This window comes from Heliangelus exortis, chromosome 17 (genome assembly GCF_036169615.1).
Source record: "Heliangelus exortis chromosome 17, bHelExo1.hap1, whole genome shotgun sequence".
NCBI lineage: Eukaryota > Metazoa > Chordata > Aves > Apodiformes > Trochilidae > Heliangelus > Heliangelus exortis.
In genome coordinates this window covers 12,281,671-12,298,019 of record NC_092438.1, presented here as the reverse complement: position 1 = coordinate 12,298,019, position 16,349 = coordinate 12,281,671, and the positions used below count along the sequence as shown (strand labels likewise).

The 16,349-nt window shown below is 55.4% G+C and overlaps 3 protein-coding genes across 7 annotated transcripts in view; all 3 read left to right on the top strand.

The window, feature by feature from the left end:
- TBC1D24 (TBC1 domain family member 24) overlaps positions 1 to 16,349 on the top strand; it is a 371,517-nt gene that overhangs the window by 224,355 nt on the left and 130,813 nt on the right. The window lies entirely within an intron of this gene.
- Positions 1 to 16,349, top strand: part of VRK3 (VRK serine/threonine kinase 3) — a 362,077-nt gene that overhangs the window by 335,005 nt on the left and 10,723 nt on the right. The gene's annotated exons all lie outside the window — the stretch shown is intronic.
- The window catches only part of NTN3 (netrin 3), a 29,411-nt gene continuing 27,553 nt past the window's right edge, over positions 14,492 to 16,349 (top strand). For 2 of the 5 annotated variants that reach the window (XM_071761054.1, XM_071761050.1), the window contains exon 1: positions 15,165 to 15,345. The gene's annotated coding sequence lies outside the window, so the exon portion shown is untranslated. Of the gene's footprint in view, positions 15,346 to 16,349 lie in introns of all 5 variants that reach the window. The other 3 variants (XM_071761051.1, XM_071761055.1, XM_071761053.1) reach the window with 3 other exon arrangements.

Here is a 16,349-nt window from a genome sequence, read left to right as displayed (position 1 = left end):
CCAGGAGATGGTATGAACAAAGGGCTGGGCCTCCAGCCTTGGCTCAGTTTATCTACTTTATTGAGGCAGGAACCATATTTCATCCTGGAGCTGAGATTAAGCACTGAGTTGAACTTGGTGTTCAACTCTTTGACCATATTTTAAGAAAGAGCCTACTTTTGCCTCCTCCCTTCCCACCAGGAACTGTAGCCAACAATCCTCTCGGATGCTCCTGGAGCCAGAGAAAGGCAGTGTGAAGGTCAGTGTCCAGACATGAGGCTGGACTTTGTCACACATTGGTGAAAGTGGGTGCAATGATCAGATACCCAGCAGGAGCTCTGACCAAGCTGTACCAGGAGATGCCTTCAGCCAGGCTGCCCGCTGGCTGCTGAACTGGGCTGTGATGCTGTTTCTCACCAGACTCTGCCAGTACTCTGGAGGTGCTCCTGATGGGGGACAGGTGACCCCAAAGCAGGCAGAGGACCCCCAGTCAGGCACAGAGGGCATCCTGAGGTCAAGGCTATGGCACACTGCTTGGTCCTTCCCCTGGGACCAAAGGGGAGCAGGTGTCCCCCTGGCTGGGAAGACCCTGGGGAGCTGTGACAGGAGTGTGGCAGAGTTTGTGCTGACACTTGGCTCCCTCAGAGCTCCCCGGGCAGGCTGGGCTGAGGGCTGTGCAGTGGGGAGAGGGCCAGGAGCACTGTGTCCAGTTTTGGAGTCCCCAGCATCAGAAGGACACAGAGCTCCTGGAAGGTGTCCAGAGGAGCCACTCAAATGCTCAGAGGGCTGAGCACCTCCCTGGGAAGCCAGGCTGAGGGATTGGGGTTGTTCAGCCTGAAGAAGAGGAGGTGAGCTCAGAGCAACCTTCCAATATCTGAAGGGGCTACAAGAAAGCTGGGGGAGGGCTTTGGACACAGGGGTCTAGGGAGAGGACAAGGGGAAATGGTTTAAAACTTGAAGAGGGGAGATTTAGGTTGAACATTAGGAGGAAATTGTTTGGTGTGAGGGTGCTGAGCCCCTGGCCCAGGTTTCCCAGAGAAGCTGTGGCTGCCCCATCCCTGGCAGTGTCTCAGCCCAGGTTGGATGGGGCTTGGAGCAACCTGGGCTGGTGGGAGGTGTCCCTGCCCATGGCAGAGGTGGCACTGGGTGAGCTTTAAGGTCCCGTCCAACCCAAACCATTCCATGATTCTGTGATTCCCCTGCCCCGGGGCTCTCAGGGGAGCAGACGGGGCGTACAGGGCAGAAGGTTCCTGCCACGGGGGGAGGTGCTGCCCGCGGTTTGCCCGAGCTGCAGGGTTCGGTTCGGTCCCGTGTCCCTCCCGTCTCCCCGGCGCCGGGGCCGGGCCGGGCGGGGCCACGGGGACCCCGCGGGCACCGTCAGGCGGGAGGAGAGCGCCACCTGGCGGCCAAGAGGGGACGGGGCTGCCCCGGGGCTCTGAGGCCGCGGCCCAAAGCGGCCCCGCGGGCAGGACCCGGGCAGAACCTGGGCAGGACCCAGACAGGACCCGGGCAGGTCCCAGGCAGGTCCCGGACAAAACCCGGGCAGGTCCCGGACAGGACCCAGACAGGACCCAGACAGGACCCGGGCAGGTCCCGGGCAGGATCCGGACAGGTCCCTGGCGGCCGCCGCTCCACCCATCCCTGCCGTCGGTTCCCGGTGTCCCGCGGTGGTCAGAGAGCCCTGTGGCCACCCGCCGTCTTCCTTTTGGGCCCTTTTTGCTCTTCGGGGCTACTGGAGGCCCAGAGCCCGCCACGGTGCCCCGACGGGGAGGGAGCAGCGGCCTCCGGCCCTGGCGAGGATGCCCCGGTCAGTGCCAGGTGCGGTGGGGCCGTGCCCGTGAGACTCCGGTGCTCTGCCGGGGGGCAGCTGAGGGCCCCTGGGCCAGCACTTTGCTGGATGCTGCGTGGTGGATGTTCAGCACCTCCCCGGGAAGTCCAGCATCCCACCAACCATCACCGACCCCATAAGTCCTGTTAGGCCACCCCAGCATTGCAGGATCTGCCTTTTCCTCTGGCCGATACAGCAGCAGTGGTTGACCCAAGAAGCCCAAAGACCTCCACGACTTTGCTCTGGGCTGAAGTGGATTTGTGCTCCATGAAGAACTTCAGCATGCCCTGAATATAAAGGCTTCCCATGGGGACTGACTAAGCAGCCCTCCATCCTCCCAGAGGGAGCGACAGAAGAAGCACAACCAAAGATACCCTGCGTAGAAGAAAGGAGATTTCCTCCATGAATGCTCCGAGGGAAGTGGGATTCATGTAGGCCCCTCCATCTCTGCTGCCTATGTGCTGAGTGTCTGTGCACAGTTGTTGTCCTGGTCCAGGTCCAGCCCTGTTGTCCAGCTCAGTTACTTCAATAAGCCTTCAAATTGCTTAACAAATACCACACAAATATTTCAACCCTGAGAATTTGTACTCTGGGCTCAAAATGTGATTTATCTTCATCTATGCCTGCAAGATTTATCAGCCCCAACTGAGGGAATGGCTACGCTCTTTAAAGTGCGGTTCGAGTCAGAAAAAACAACTGGAGTCTCCTCTCAGCAAGTAGGACACATGGCCAAACCAGAAGGGAAAAATTGAGAAACGATTTTCTAAAAAAATCCTTGTGTTTTTTGGTCAAAAATTTTGAAGCATGGCTGAATTTAGAAACATTTGACCAACTCAGTAGCATGCCAGAAGCCAGGAAAGGGAATAATGAAATCTTGCTCAGGTTTCTTCTCTGTTCTTCATCAAAATTTCAGCTTTTGATGCCATTTTTCATCAAGAAAGTGCTGGCAAACACTGCGTGGCACATCTGCAGCCTTCCACCACACAGAGATGTGTCTGTGGATGTGCAGACACCAGAGAAGGAGAGCACTTGTTCATGTGCTCTGGGCGTGGGATGTGAGGGCTTAATCCTGGGCGTAGAGGAGTGCACTGGTAAATATGGCACTAATTTCTGCTAACAAACCCTGCAGACTTGCAGTTCCAGCCATCGCTGCTCTTCTTCCTCTCTTCTTGCTGTGACACTGAGGCTCCCAGGGCTTTGCCATGCACTGAGAGCCACTGGAGCAGGACAAGGAAATCCCAGTGCCCTGGACAGCTTCAGAAAACATGGAGTCCATTTGTCTGTCTTCAAAGCTCTTCAATCTCCAAGGTGCAGGCCATGCTCAGAAGGACAAGTCCAAAAAACCCAAACCTCCAGCAGGGTAAAACCTCAAACCAGGCAGAGGAGATCAAGAAACAGAAAGTGGGCCATTGACTGGTTGTGACTAGGAGACCCAGCATTGAGCCAGAGCCAGCCTGGTCAGTGAACCTTGTCTGGAGTTGAGAAGGGATGGGAGATGGGTGCAGAGACCCACGCTGGGAAGGAACAGCTCCAGGAAATAGATTTGCTGTTGGCAGGAAATTTTTTTCAGACCAGACTTACCTTGAAACCGTATCAATTTTCTATCTGTGCAATTTCCCATTAAAATGCGATAAAAAAAAAAATAAAATGGGACATTCCAAAGGTTTCCTTCAAACATCATCAAAGCCTTGTGATCCAGTCTGTACAGACTCTGTGCGTCCAGATTACGATTGCAGTCACACAAGGCAAAAAAGGAACAAAAATGTCCTTCCAGGCTGGATGTTTGATATGATCCTTTGCTAGTAAGTGCAAGGAGAATGTTTTATTCCTCATCAACTCACCTGGGTCCATATGGTTTTCTTCCCCAAAGAAAATCCTTTGTAATTTGGCCTTTTCTGTGCAGTCATCGAATCACAGAATGTTCAGGGTTAGAAGGGACCTCTGGAGATCATCCAGTCCAACCCCCCTGCCCCAGCAGGATCCCCCAGGGCAGGACACACAGAACACATCCAGGGGGGTTTGGAAAGGCTCCAGAGAAGGAGACTCCACAACCTTCCTGGGCAGCCTGGGCCAGGGCTCCCTCACCCTCACAGGCAGGATGTTTCTCCTCATGTCTCATTCCTCCTAGTTCAGTGTCTCTTCAGTTTTTCAGGGAACAACAAAAAGTATTTTCCTGGCTGCACTGGTAGATGTTTCTAGCTATTCTAGTGGTTAGGTTGGAGGTATGGAACAAAAATCTGACCTTTCATGCCCACCATCTTTGAACCTGGGAGGATCCCAATTTCAAGTTCAGCAACAAAGAGCAGGTGTAAGTCTTGATTTAAAAGACCTGAAATTATTCTCATCCTCTCCTCTGCCTGCTTGTCTCATTCAGCCAGTGTCACCTCATCCTGCCTCACCTGGAGCCAGGCACAGGCAGCTGGATCTCATCCACACCACTGTCCTGGCCAGCCTGTGGGTAAGGTGGTAGGAGCCAGACATTTGAGGTGAGGGCTGGAGGGGCACTACCCCCCTGTGAGTTCCTGTTACACACTTGGAGCTGTGACCCAGCCTGGCTGGTGTCCGTCCCAGCCGTGCAAGAAGCCCCACAGGGGCGGGAAGGAGCTGCAGGGCTGACTCTTTCCCAAGGCTGAGCCAGACCCACAGCCAGAGGGGGACCCCAAGAGACACCTCATTTCCCCTGACACCATCAGCAATACGTGCTGCGACTGAAGACCTGAGAGCAACCCTGTCCCACTCTGCTCCCTACGTGTCACCAGTGATGCCTGGTGCCAGCCGTGCCTGTAGTCATCCCCTTGGCTCCAGCACGGAGGATGCCAAGCAGCTGGCATCCTGCTGTCTCTGTCTCACACATTGCTTGGCGTGCAGATAGCAAAGGGTTGGGAAGATGTGCAGTGATCAGTCTGGAGGGTTACCTTGCTGTTGCCTTTACCAGGGCTTTTACCTAGGAAGAGAAGCCACAGACTGGCAGGTGGAGTCCCCTGCCACGTGGGAGCTCCCCAGGCAGTGCCCTCCCCACTAAAGAGCATTGGCTGGTGTGTGCTGAGTGACCCACCCACACCAGATGGGAGGGTAGAGCATCACACGTGCAAAAAGTGCTCCTGCCCCTGCCACTGCCTGAGACACCAGGTGAAATAAAAGCAGGGTCATGGTATCTGTTATCTCAAGACTTTTCCTGTGCTGGTGGGCATGTCTGGGCACATGGGAATGATTTAAATCACACTAACATCCTCCTTACAGGATGCATTAGGTTGGCTACTGCTCAACACACTCTGGGAATCACACTTCAGCATCATAATCTTTTGCCTTCAGGCAGTCATCTAAGAACTTCATCCAAGGTTGCACAGGCACCTCCCTGGGATTCTCTGGGCTTGCCATAGGGCTTTCCCTGGGGTGGCTCTTTGCCCTTGGCTTTGCTTAGCATCCCCCAGGCCTTTCCTAGAAGAGGAACTGCTGGAAGTGTGAATTTCCATGCCTCGGGACTGCTTGCTGAAGCATGGATACTCCAGGAACCAGTGGGGAAAAACACAATGTCCCATCTCATGGTGTAGCTGTAAAACCTCCCTGCTGTTGCAATCTGCAGCTCTCCTGTGCCTGCTGGGTGGGTGTGTGGGGTCTGCACACACACGGGTGGGTTTCTCTCTCATCCGTGCAAGTTCTGCTTCTGGACAAGCCAGGGGACCATCTGATGAGCCATTTGGACATTTGTGTCCAAAGCCTGGTCCCGGGCTACAAGTTTCCCAGGTCTGAGCTGCTTTTGAGACATCTGTCACCCAGGGCTGAGAAGAGGTTCCCAGGCCTGCTCAGAAGAAAACCATCGCTGCCTGCTTGGCACTGGAGCTTGGATGGGAATTCTCTTGTTTTTCATGAGCAGGCTGAGCGGTCAGCACATACCACGAGGAACAGTCAGAGGAGCAATAAATAGCTTACCCAGACCAGAAGGAGACAACCTGTTCAGACTGGACCACTCATCCCCTGCACCAGGCAGGATGCCTATTGCTCTGCGTCAGGGTCTCGTGTCTGCTGGGGAAAAGAGGCCTCTGGCCATAGTTACTTCTTCAATTGCCACGTCCCAAGGATGTGGTAGGCAGCCATTGGGATTGTCTTCGTTCTAGTGGGACATTTCACTCCTGCTCCCAAAGCTGTGCCAAGAGGCAGATGCCATCACTTCAGACTGGCTCTGGGCTGGTCTTCCAGGACTGGTTCCCATTTGGGATCGCACCCAACCGTACTTTTGCATCCCAACAGGAGTCTCAGCCTTGCTCATTCTCCAGGAAAAGGAGCTTTTTGAAAACATTAAGGTGCTGTCACTTATCCCAGGAAACCCCTGTTTTCCCAGATCATGTTTCTTTGTTGGCTTGCACCACCCATAAGACTCTGGGGACCAGAAGAAGTCCCAAATAGTCACTCCAAGCCCCTCACTTAGCGTTTCCTCGTCTCCCCCAGAAGGTTCACAAGAGAAGGAGGCGCAAAGAGTTGTTCCTACTGCTCCAGGCCAACATTTCCTCCTAGTCACCTCATGCCAGGCATCAAATATGGAATAGCCAGGGGTTGTAAAGTGCTCTGAACCTGAAAAGTGCTAACTAAGAAAATAAAGCCCAACACGAGTGTTATTAATAAATGCCAGCCGCTGTTATATAACTCCTAATCATGAGCCGCGTCTTTCGGCCCCCATTGTTCCATTGTCAGGCCCCATTATCTGGGAACTCTTACCCACCGACCACAAGAAATAGCCTGGGCTCTGCGGGTTTGCAGACTTTGTTGTTGGAAAGCTTTTCATGCAATTGTTTTTGCTTTGCACTGTTGCCTTCCTCATTGTACAGATGTGGGTGTGTATCGCAGCCCACACCCTCTGTCTTTTGCCCCAGGACAACTTTGAAAATGAGCTGATCTGTCTCAGCGAGTGTTTTTCCTAAGAACTCTCTTTTAAAACAACAACATTCAACCCAAAAAACTCCTTCATTTTCCTCAAGTGAGGCATGTGCTGGGGCAAGATGCTGGCCTGCAATCCCAGCACTTTATCCCCAGAAGAGACTCCCCGCAGGACTGGCATTGCCTTAGCCCCAGCCTGAAGGAAGAAAGGGAGTGGGGGGTAACCAGGCCTCTGGGACTGGTGTGGTTGCAGGGCTGGGCTATCAGTCCCACAGTTTTCAGCAGTCCCCTTCAGTGTTTCTTGTCCCCTTGACCAAAGCCCACCTTGAGCCCACTACCTTCTGCATGGCATTTCTACCTGGGAATCAATGTGAAGCTCAGCTGGCACTTGCATAAGCTTTGAAGTGAGTCTGAGCTCTCCTCAGGAGCCAGTCCAGATCCCTGCCATAGTTTCCACCCTCAGATGAAGGACGTGTGGATCTTCACGTCACCTTCACACTGGTCAGTGTGAGCTACAGCAGTGTGGGAAGCTCTGCAGACTGGGTCGTGGCTTTTCAGGTTAGAAGCACTGCTTGTTTCCCAGGCTGCAGGCTAGAACTGAATAATGTCTTTCTGGTCAAAATGAAAAATTTTATTGAACTTTGTCTGGGTTTGGAAGATAAATTATAAATCAAAACCAGAAAATTCTGGGAAAAAAAGCTTTGGTGTTCAGTTTCTGAGGCCTGTATTTTCTCTAGCAAAAACATGTTTTAAAAATCAGTGCATTTTTTTCTTCCTTTCTCTGGAAAACCTGAAATGACACAGGAAGCTAAAAATAGTAACAAAACTATTTGGTGTTTTTCAATCAGCTCTAATGCAAACTTCGGTGTTGGCTCAGGCAGGATCTGTTATTTTTCTGACCAGGGCCTGTGTTAGAGTTGTGAATATAACCAACAAAAAAGGTTTAGGAAAGCCACCAACCCCTTCCTGAATGGTTTTCTCTGGAACTCATCCAGCTCCACACACCTTTAGGCAGCAGCAGAAGTGATGCTCTTGGGATGGGGACGGAGGTGAGGAACACCCCTGGCAGTGTCCCCGTGGTGTGGTCCCCAAGCTTGGGGCTGCAGCTGGGGTCACCCTCCCTCACTGTCATATGGTCACTGTTCTGACAAGAGCATCTTTGGTGGCTGCATCTCCTTCCCAGATGAATTTGAGTCTCCTAGGTGGCCATCCTCTGGTCTATCCTGTGGTTTGCTGCATAGGGTGGGTGCAGATCGTGCGTGGCCACCACCAGGCACCTTCTCACCTCCTTCTGCACATCAGGTCCTAGTGCTTACCCTTTAAGAAGGAGTAAGACCCAAGGCATAGGGATTGTGTGTGCTGTGTGAGGATGTGGGGTGGCCCAGGAGACCACTTTCCCGGGACCTCTGCATGGCACAGAGATGTCTACCTAACAATTGAAGGAATATTTTCCACCCAAAGAATCCATCTCATGGTCCCCTCTTCATTTGTGACACAAGGGAAAATGTGAAGCAGCCAAGACGCGTGAATCACTGTCCCAAACAACATATAATGAACTCATAAAATCAAAGGCAGGGTTTGTTTCAACCCGTGCTGCCAGGGCTCCTTGAACATTGTCTGGAATGAATTTAAGTTGTTACAAAACTCCCTGTGTCTCTGTGTCTCTTCCCCCCAACTCCCCAACCCGTCATTCTTCTCTTCCCCCTTCACGGTCTGCTTTCCTATGAGCTTCTTTCTTCTTCTTTTCCCTCCCACTTTCCCCCTCCCTGTCTTGTGTTCCTTCTCCCTCTGTTCCCCTTGGTCCTTCCTTCCCACCCCTTTGCCCCAGCCTTTCCCCTCAGAGCCCTGCTCCCTCCAGCCCTCCCTGTGGCTGCCCACCACTTCCCAGCCAGACCAGTTTCCAGGACAGCATTGAAGGAAAACCATTAGCCAAGTCAACAGGGGCTGGAATTCCTGCTGGATGTGACACGACCACCCCAGGGGACCCCTCCACATCAGCAGAGCCTGGGTGGAGAGATGACCTTCCCAAGCAGTACTTGGAGCTGGAAGAGTATGGCCAAGGAAAAGCATCAAGAACCCTACTGTGGCACTCTGGCTGTCTGTAGGGCCAGCAAGTGCCATACAAGGGGCAGAGGTGGGGGACGTGCTGGCCCATGTGGGGTGCTGCAAGGAGAGGCCTTGATAACACAGCAGCAGCCATGCTTGGGAAATGCCTGCACACCCCATGCCCACAGGCTGTTTTGGGGACAGTGTCCTGCTCCACCTTGCCACCTCTGGGTGCTCTTCACCCCTCTAGGTGGGGTGACCCTGGCAGTAGCACAGGCAGCAGGTCCCTGATGCTGGCACCTCAGTTTGAGCAGGTGTTCACGTTCATGCTGCTGCCTCCCAGGAACAACTTTCAGCCCTGCACTCCCAAAGATGGCAAGGAAGCAGGCACTTGAACCCTACCACCACTTCAAAAAGCCAGGGATTTGTTTACATCACACAGGAGCTGTGGCTCTGGAGCTGCAGGCTGCTGGCAGAGGCTGCAGGGTGCTGCCCAGCCAAGGTGTGTCCTGCTGCTTTGGGGACTTGGGCTGGCATCTCCCTGCTGTGACCCATGGTCCTGGCAGCAGACTGGGAATGAACCAAGGGACTTTGCACGGTGCCCAAGTGAGTGGCAAAGGCACAGCCGGAGCTGGTGAGGCTTTCAGGAAACTCAGCCCAAACCTATCCAGACACTGAGAGCTTGAATTGGTTCAGAGCAAACAAGCCACAAGCCACAGCCCCAGCTATGCTAGAGCCAGCCTGGCGAGCTGCTCCAGCTCACACAGTCCAGCCTCCATCTGCCAGGCAGGTTTGTGGACCTCTTGCCAGAACCAGGAGTGTGCTGTCCTCTGATTGCAACATCAGCAGCCGCTTTCTGTGCGAGTGCTTGCTCCTCCAGGCCTGCAGATGGGGTGTTACCCACCAGCTGGCACAGCACAGATCGCTCCAGTGCATGGGGACATCACCCCTGCAGTAAGCCAAGAGCACCTGACAGGACTGGGAAGTGAGAGCAGGCAGGTGTAGGGTCCCCAGCACCTGGAGATGCTCAGGTACATAATGAGGATTATTAAAGGAGCTCCTTAAGTAAAGCCAAGGCTGGCTGCCCCTGTGTTTTGAGCCCCTGAAAAGCAGCACTCAGAAGTCGGATGAGATGTTTTCCAGGAGAAACCCTTGCTCTGCATCCACATAACCTCGCTGAGCAAAGATGCTGCTGGTGTGTGGCCTTGCTACCCTGAGAGGCCCAGCCAGGCAGGGAGAGTGCCAGAGGGTCCTGCGGTGCCAGGCGTGCAGGACACGGTGCAGCATCGTCCTGCTGATGAAAACACAAACTGAGGTGCAGCTGCCCCACCGGACGGGTTCCTCACAAGCCCACCGTGACGAGCCACCCCCTCCCAGGCTGCTGGAGCCTCTCCGGGCCCAACCCCGAGGAACCGGGACTGCTCCGGAGCTGCGAGGCTGCAGCTGCGAGGAAGCGGCTCCACCTCGCGGCTGCCGGGCCGGGGCTGCTGCTGCTGCGGAGCCTTTGGGGACACGAGTGTCCCTTTGCCAGCCTTAGCAGCACTGAAGAACAGGGGGAGCTGTAAGGTGACCAAAAGGGTTGTAAGGTGACCAAATTCTTCAGCAAGCCACGCAGACAGTGATGCAGGAATGGGAATAGTTAAAAATTGAGCCGTGGGGAGTCTGGAAATGCTGGGGGTTTGCAGGTCAGAAAGCTGCAGAGAGATTTGGGAAAGAGGCACAAAATCAATTCCTGACCCCCAGCAGCAGCAGCTGGATAGGTCTGCACCTCGTTTCTTTTTTTTTTTCTTTTTTTCTTCTTTTTTTCTTTTTTCTTTTTTTTTTCTATCTTTTTTTTTTTTTTTTCTTTTTTTCTTTTTTCTTTTTTTTTTTTTTTTTTTTTTTTCCCGAAGCCACATTCGTTGCAGACTTCTCAATCCCTGTCCCCACTGGGGTCTGGTTCTCATGTCTACTTCTGCTTGGAAGTGGGTATTTATGTCATTTGTGAAACGGCTCATCTGTAAATGAGACACAAGCCCCAGATGCTTGGCTTTCCCCTGGGAGGTGGCAGGCAGAGTCAAACCTGTGTGTCTGTCTGTGTTTCCACCCCTGGTAATGTCATCCTGATTTTTCCACAGGTTCACAGAGGCACCCACACCTGAAAACCTCTCTGTGAGCTGCTGTTCTCCAGGCATGCAGAGCATGGGGAAGAACCCAAACACACACCTGGGATCCCTGGGCCCACAGGAAGGTCAGTGGTGAGCAGGAGGGTTGGGGGCTGGAGGGGACAGACTCCCAAGGGCTGGTGAGCCACAGCACAGTCCTGAGCCACTGACAGGATGGAGCAGTGGCAGGATGCCTCGGGCAAAGCCCATGCAATGAGGCAGGGTGTTCACAGAACCACAGAATGTCAGGGGTTGGAAGTGACCTCGAGTCCAACCCTCCTGCCAGAGCAGGATCACTTAAAGTACCTCACACAGGAACATAACCAGATGGTTTTGGAAAGTCTCCAGAGGAGACTCCACAACCTCTCTGGGCAGCCTGTGCCAGTGTTCCTACCTCTCTGCATGCCCACGTTTCATTTTCTGAACCCACATTTCAGCTGGGGTGACCTGCACTGCAGAAGAAACCAGGCTCTGAAAACGGGGTGGAAAGGCAGATCTGTGCCAGGAGACTGGCAGCCCAGCAAAGGAAGCAGGTGAGGTGCAGACCATCCCTTTGAAGGGTAAGTGGCACAGAAAGAAGGGAAACTTGAGGGGAATTAGGGAATCACCCTGAAGACAACCTGGTGTCTGTAGTGGGATCCTCTTCTCCCACCACACTGAGGCAGAGGTCTGCTGGGACTGGTGAAGGGACAGTCCTCCCTTCTGGCAGCAAATCTCTTCCTTCTCCAGGGAACAGATGAAAGAAGGGCTGGGGGAGTGGTAAATAGGGTCTCTCCTCTGCTCAGTAAGGTCCAAGAGCCTGCATGGGAACTGGAATCTCTGTCTCCTTCAGCCTTTTCTGCCTGCTGGGATGCAGAGGCAGTGGGGGGCTGGTGCTGCCTGGTATCTCCCCTTTCTCTCTCCTCGGGTGGGTCTTGGGGGCTGTGTCTGTCCTGCTGGGGAGCTGGAAACTGGCAGAACCGTGGGGTGTCTGTCCCTCCCATCGCCGCGCATCTCTGCTCCTTCTGCCCCAGGCGGGCAAGGAGGTGACCGAGCTGAGTCTTGTCTGCCCCGCGGAGGCCGGGGCTGCGGTGCCAGCCCAGCTCATGGCCCGCAGCCCGTCGGGGATGAACGGAGCGGTTCCGGATGCTGTGCCCGGAGCTCCCCGGGCTCTGCCCAGCAGAGGGCGGGCGAGGGCCGCGCAGCGCCCGGCCAGGGGTCCGGACAGCGGGGTCTGGGCCCTGGAGGAAGGAAGGCTCCAGGGAAACCTCCCTGTCTCCTTTCCCTGTGTTAAAGAGGGGTTATACGAAAGATGGAGAGAGATTTTTTTTTCAAGGCTGGCGACAGGACAAGAAGCGGGGGTTTTAAACTGATGGAGTGAGGTTTTTGATTGCATACAAGGATGAAATTCTGTGCTGTGTGGTTAGTGAGCTCCTGACCCAGGTTGCCCAGAGAAGCTGTGGCTGCCCCATTCTTGGCAGTGTTCAAGGCTAGGTTGGATGGGGCTTGGAGCAACCTGAGCTGGTGGGAGGTGTCCCTGCAGTAGGTGATCTTTAAAGGTCTCTTCAACCCCGACCTCCTTGTGATTTTACATCTTCCCCCACCTGACTCCATGCTGGAGCCGCATCTTTGATCAAGCAGCCTGTGGATGTCTGTGTCTTTCCAGAAGCCCTTCATTAAGCAAGAAGCCTGGCTAGCACCAAATGTCATGCCTTGATGTGGCACAAGAAGCAGAGATGGACACACATAAGCCAGGAGCTTGTAGGGGGCCAAGGTTCCCGCAGACACTGGGGTGACAGAAAACACACAGTGCATTTGCTCTCTCCTCCTCCCAGCAGTCATGAATCTGCCCAGGAATGCAGTGAACTTTGGGTACTGGGTTGATGGTAACGTGGGTATGCCAAGGGATACCTGGCAAGGTCTCAGCAGTCTGATTCCTCCCTCAGGGAGTGTTCCATCCCTGCTGATGTCCTCAGCATCCCCCTCTTGGCCAAACCCAGGTTCACATTTTTCCCTCAAGATCTTCATCCTGCAAACAGGGAATATGCAGGGAACAGTGGAAATGGGAAACCAGAAAACAGCTTCTGCCCTTCTCAGGTGGGCTGTCACTGATGTGAGTTCTGTGGACACCAGTCCCACGACTTTCAAACACCACGTTTGGGCTCCAGGATGGGGGAATCTGACGAGTGTGACAACAGCAGCACTGAGATTGTGGTGACAGCCCCCCAGTTCAGCACCACCCTGGAGCAGCCAGGCCAGGCTAGATCATGTTCTTGGTAGCCGTTGTGCTTTCTGGTGAGGAAAACGCCTTCAGGTCCATCCTTGGGACAACTTCTGTTCTGTGTCATCTCAGGACCTCAAGTCATACCCTGTTTTGCCCCATTGCCTTGATCATACCAACCTGTTCTCAGCCCCAGCCACAGAGTCTCACAGTTCCCTGACATCCGCTGGCCTCACTCTGCTCCATGCTCCAATCTGGCCCCATGCAAAGCAGACACTGACCCAGCACTTGCTTCCCCTCTGAGCTCTGCTGCTGGGGTTTGTGGCTTGTGGCTCGGCCTCCTGGCTCTCCAAATGCACAAGTGTTCCTGGGAGAGGAAGGAAGACTACAGGATACCCATGGCATCAAACTTCCAGAGCCTTGAGGCTCCCCTGTCGATGACCCAGGTCCCCTCTGCCCTGTCACCTGGGAGTTTTGCCCTTGTTTATCCATGTCCCTGCTGCTGGAGCAGGGGAAAAATGCATTTTGTGCAATAAGGCTGAGAGCAGCACACTGTGTGTCCCAGGGGATGTGCAGCCAGCTGGGGTCTCCTCCTCAGCAAGCATCTGCCAGCCAGCTGGGGAGAGCACTGCTCCTGCAACCTGCTGCCCTGAGACCACAGGATGTGGCTAAACAGGGGTCCTCTGGACACAAGGCAATGCTGGGTGGGGGCCCGGAGTGGGTGAGCACCATCTTGGCCCCTTGCCCTTCCTCCAGTACCCTCCTCAGTCCCTGTGTCTGTCACAAGGGCACCCGCAGGGAGGATGTTCCCCAGGCCAAGCTGGGGGATGTGGGGCTGCAGCACTGTGAACACAACCCCAGTGAGCAAGGGGATCCAGGCCCAGGTTTTCTCCCCTACTCCATCGCCTCACATAAATGATGATTAAATTAGTTTCACCTTTTTTTTTTTTTTTTGCCTGCTTGCAGGTGGCCTGGGGAGTGTGCTGGGAGAAGACCCACCCAGGGTAGCCCCCTGGCCACTGCTGGGCAGCCTCTCGCAGTGCAAGTGCCCCCCGTTTCTCTCTCTTCCAGACCAAAACTGAAAGGCCGGGCCGGCCCTGGTGCAGCAGCACGTGAAAAGCCTCCGCATCACGGGATGGAGCAGAGGCTCCAGCCTCCTCCCTGAGAGGAGGCTGCTCCCCGCCTGGTAAATCCCGCATTTCTGCTGCTTTGGGAAGCAGGGGGAGGATTATCGGCTGCTTTCCTTAAGCACCGGCCGAGCCCTCGGCGTCCTGGGCTGCCGCTCCGGAGCCCCCAGCACGCCCGGGACGATGGACCCGCTGCGGGCAGAGCCAATGCCCCGGCGGGGCCGGGCGGGCGGCAGGTGGGAGCCCGCGGCCCCCGGGACCCCCGAGAGGGTGGCCCGACGGGGAGGGCTGCCCGGCGGTGGGGCGGCCCCTTCCCCCGCTCCGCTCCCGGCCCTTCCCGCTCCGGTCCCGGCGGGAGGGCGGAGGCAGGGCTGGCAGCCCGCGGCGGGCGGTGCACACGCACACACACCTCCCTGCATGTGATTAAATGGCTCGAAATCTGCTTCTGATTTCCTCGGGGAGGTGACTTTTCCCTTCTTTTCAACCCGGGATTTATTGGAGCCTTTTTACTCCGCTTCCAGGCAGCGGTCGGGGTTCAGTTTCTCCACTTCTTGCTTTTCTTTCTTTCTTTTCTTTTCTTTTTTTTTCTCTCTCTCTCTTTTTTTCCTTTCCTTTTCTTTTTTTTTTTTTTTTTTTCTTTTTTTCTCCCTTTCCTCTCCTTTTCTCCCTCTCTCTTTCCTGCCTTCTCCCTCCCTTCCTCCCTCCCGCAGCCGGAGCAGCCGCGGGCGGTGCGGAGCAGGCGGGAGCACGGCCGGCTGCGGGCACGGTGCTGGGGACCCGCCCGCACCGCCGGGAGCAGCACTCCCGCTTTGCATTATTTCGCTTTATTTTGCTTTCTCTTTTTTCCCACTTTTCCTTGGCAATTTGCTTTTTTTTTTTTTTTCTTTTTTTTTTTGCTTTTTTTTTTTTTTTTTTTTTTTTCTTGGTGATTTTTGGGGGATTGCGTTTGGTTTGGGGGGTTTTTTCTTTTTTTTTTTTTTCTTTTTTTTTTTTTTTTTTGTGTGTGTGTGTTGCTATAAGCCAAGGGAAGGGGGAGCTGCCCCCCGACTCCACCGCCCGCCCTGCTGCTGCTGCAGCAGTCCCGGCTCTTCTCGCCACCTCGACCCCGGACCTGCTTCCCGGACCAGCCCCGCTACCTGCCCGGCCGCGGTAAGCCTCTTCTCCAACTTCCCAGCCCGCAGCTCCCTGCTCTCCTCCCCACCGCTCCCTCCCTCGTTGCCTTTTATTCCTCCCTCTCCCCCCCCACCAGCCACCCTCCCTTTATTTCCCTTTTCCATCCTTTCACCGCCGAAAGCGGGACCTCCCCACCGCGAGGCCGGGGATGACGCCCGCCGCAGCCGGGCACCGCCGAGCCCCTCTCCCAGCCCCGAGCAGCCCCCCCAGACCCTGGGCAGCCCCCCCGCTCCCCGGCCCCGCGGGCAACCCAGACCCTGCCGCTGCTCCGCGCTTTGTCCCGGTCCGGCCGGGCTGGGCTGACTGCCACCGCCCCGGCAGGGCCAGCGTGGGGGGGACGGCGGGGGTGCTTGGCGCTCTGCGAAGCCTCGCTACGTCGCAGACCCCCCACCCGTTCTTGCCGTGGGGGTGCGGAGCCCTCCGAGGCGCTGATCCGCGGGTGGGTGCAGGGGCAGGCAGCGTGGGAGCTCTGCCAGGCTGCTGCCTGCAGTGCCAGCTCCGGCTGACCGGGCACAGGGCACGCACGTGGTCCCCGGCCCGCACCTCCTGTCCGTGGCTTTTATCCGCTGGGAATGTCCCCGCCAGCACAAAGCCACCGGGCACCTTGGCAGGGTGGCTTCGCCCTTGCCACCAACCGAAGCTTGGGGCCATTGCTGGCTCCTTCCCGGCACAGATGCCTCGGAGAGACCCCTCACAGTGTGCGTTCCCTCTGTAAAGGAGGGGTCCTGCAACCCCCCTGGGCTGTGCTGGGGGGGCCAGGCTGGGTGAGACTCCTTGGCACACTCAGCACTCTGCCCCGAGTCAGGGCCAGGGTGAGGGCCATAGGTTCTGGCCAGGACACGTGTGAGCGGATGGTGGAACCGGGAGCAGGGCCGGGTTTGGTGGGTTTGCTTCTGCTTTTCTGTCTTGGAGCTGCTGAACCTTCATTTCTTCCAAATGCTGTCCCTCCCCCAAATTCCCCAGCCCACTGGAGAGTGGGT